We start from the raw sequence: 2700 nt of genomic DNA, 5'->3' as shown, positions 1-2700 counted from the left end.
GCCTAAGGATAGGGGTAGGACGGTCAATTGTATTTGCTTCAGATCGCATTGCATTATTGGTTACTAGGGGAGGCTAGGATAGCAAGTCGATAATTAGTAATAGGCTCTTTTCACCAAGGGATTGGGTTAAGGGTAATTAAGAAAGTATGCATGGCAATTAGATAGATAAGTGAATTAAATAAGAAGAGTAGATATATGAGACTGAATAAGATGAAATTGTAAACCCCAACAACACCATTCATCCATAGTTTGTCAAAACCAATTGAATCAATTGCGTTGCATGTTTATTTTTGTTCTTTGCATATAACCACCAATTTTATTCTTTTTTCAAGTCTTAGTCGATTAGGTTACATGAAAGTTAAGGCCTAAGAGTCCTTTGGGAAAACGAATCTCGGACTTACCCATTTATATTACTTGATAACAATTTGGTATACTTGCCAGGGACTTAACAAGTTCATCTCATATTATCAACATCATCGATTCACTTTTATGTTTTGCATCAATTGCTCAAATTGCATGCATATTTACTTTTATTGTTTTGCATTCAAAAACCACAAAATATTTGTCTTATAGTTTTGATTGGTTAAGCAAAAACACAACTCTTTAGTGCCGTGAGTCTCTTGGAAAAATGATACTCAGACTTACCGTTTTATTATTACTTGATACGATTTGGTACACTTGCCAGAGTCTTAACAAGTTTTTGGCACCGTTTCTGGGGACTCGTGGTATAACTATTCTATTTGTGGGATTCTTAACCGATCAGACTTTTTATCTTTCTATCTTTCTATTTCTCTACCTTTCTATCTATCTTTCTTAACAAAAACGAAAAAAGCTAATATATATATATATATATATATATATATATATATATATCTTTTACTATTTTTATTTATTTGGGCTAATTGTGTGCTCTAGTGCAGTGTTCCTTAGTGTGTGCAGGATAAAATTTGTATTAGGAGCACAAGATCATCAGGAGGCAGATAAGAAAGGAGAACTGATTCACCAACACCTTGCTGTGAAAAGTGACAAACCCAAACCTAGCACACCAGTGAAATTCATGAATAGGTTATGGGTTGTCAAGACTATCAAAGCAAACAGAGTTCTTGAGATTGAGGATCCGTAGAGTTGGTGACAAGAAAATTTTCGAGATTTTGTTGGTGTCATGAAGGAAGAAAGATTGCCAACATAAAATATCAACACCTACTGATGGGTGTTTGAGCTTTACTGGGTCAAGCTAATGACGTTAAAAGAGCTCTTGCTGGGAGGCAACCCAGTTTCTAACTTTTTCTTTTCAAATCATACAACATATACAGTCGAATATGTAAACTACATAGTCGACATTAACCATGTAAAACATTTTGAAATTCTTTTTCTTCTTAAAAATACACATAACACTGATCTGCAAAATCTGTACAAAGATTTTAGCATAGTCGAATCCATTAGTAATGTAGTCGACTGTACTAGAACTTTGTAGCACAAGAATAAGTTCATAAAAGTGCTTGTGATTTCTTGCTTTAAAACATGTGCAGTAAAACATACGAAATGATGCATAACACATAGCACATTAAAGCATATACACATGTTCTAGAAATACATCAATCAATCAACATAGAAACACGTATCATAGTACACACACATGTACATGTTCAACATATATTACAGTTTAATCAGCATAAGAACATGTAATGCAACAACAACATGTACTTGTTATTTAGCAATGTGTTGTCATCATCAAAAACGAGATTGATATAGAAATTGTGTTGTCAACAATCTCAACAATCTCCCCATTTTTTGATGATGGACAACCATGATTAATAACCAACCATCTTTGCACACTTTAATACAAAACAGAGTAGCAGAAGAAATTAACATGGTTAAAACAGTTATGTACTCTGCATGTAACACACCAATCAGCAAAATAAAATCAGTAATCTCCCCCTTTCATATAGCACAATAATATCATAAATTTTCTCCCCCTTTGTGCATTAGCAAAAAAGGTATGCTTATGATATTTTGCTGAAGAACAATCAACCAAAGATACATCAAACAGAATATGCAAGTTATCAAAGTATAAGGATGATCTTAATATCACATTCAGTCACATGTAAAAATAACTCCCCCTGAAATGCAGGCATGTGAATGAAAAACATGTAACGAGTGATACTCCCCCTGTCATTATGCATAAGTAATAAAATCAAATCAGATGCACAATGCAGTATATCACAGATTAAACACGGAATTGTATCAAAGATACTCATGAAGTCATCCAAGCAATTCAAGACATGGAAAAACAGTCAATCAGTTCAAGAGGTGAATCAACAGCAACAGAACCTCACAGATGCACTATCAGTGTTTCTCTCAAGTGTTTAAGATAAATCAATGTCACTCAATGCACTCAAGAAAGCAAACACAAGTAGACTTGGCAAGCCTCTAATATCAACTCTCAAACACACATGCATGTTCAAATCAAAAGGTCTTTTATGGATGTAATGGGGTCAAGGACAAGGGAGGACAAACTATGGAAGAGAAGCTACAAACCAAAAAGAATAGAGGAGCAATTGGGAATAAGTGAAAATACAATCAAATCACACCCAAAACCTCTAATTCAATCCTCTTCTTGACTCCATTATTCACAAAACTTTTTTTTTCATTTTTCTGTATATTTTTTTTTCATCTTGTCTCTTTTCTTTTCTTTCTTTT

Source organism: Vigna radiata, chromosome 9, assembly GCF_000741045.1.
Source record: "Vigna radiata var. radiata cultivar VC1973A chromosome 9, Vradiata_ver6, whole genome shotgun sequence".
Lineage (NCBI taxonomy): Eukaryota > Viridiplantae > Streptophyta > Magnoliopsida > Fabales > Fabaceae > Vigna > Vigna radiata.
The sequence above is the reverse complement of the archived record's forward strand: the minus strand, read 5'-3'. Positions refer to the sequence as shown.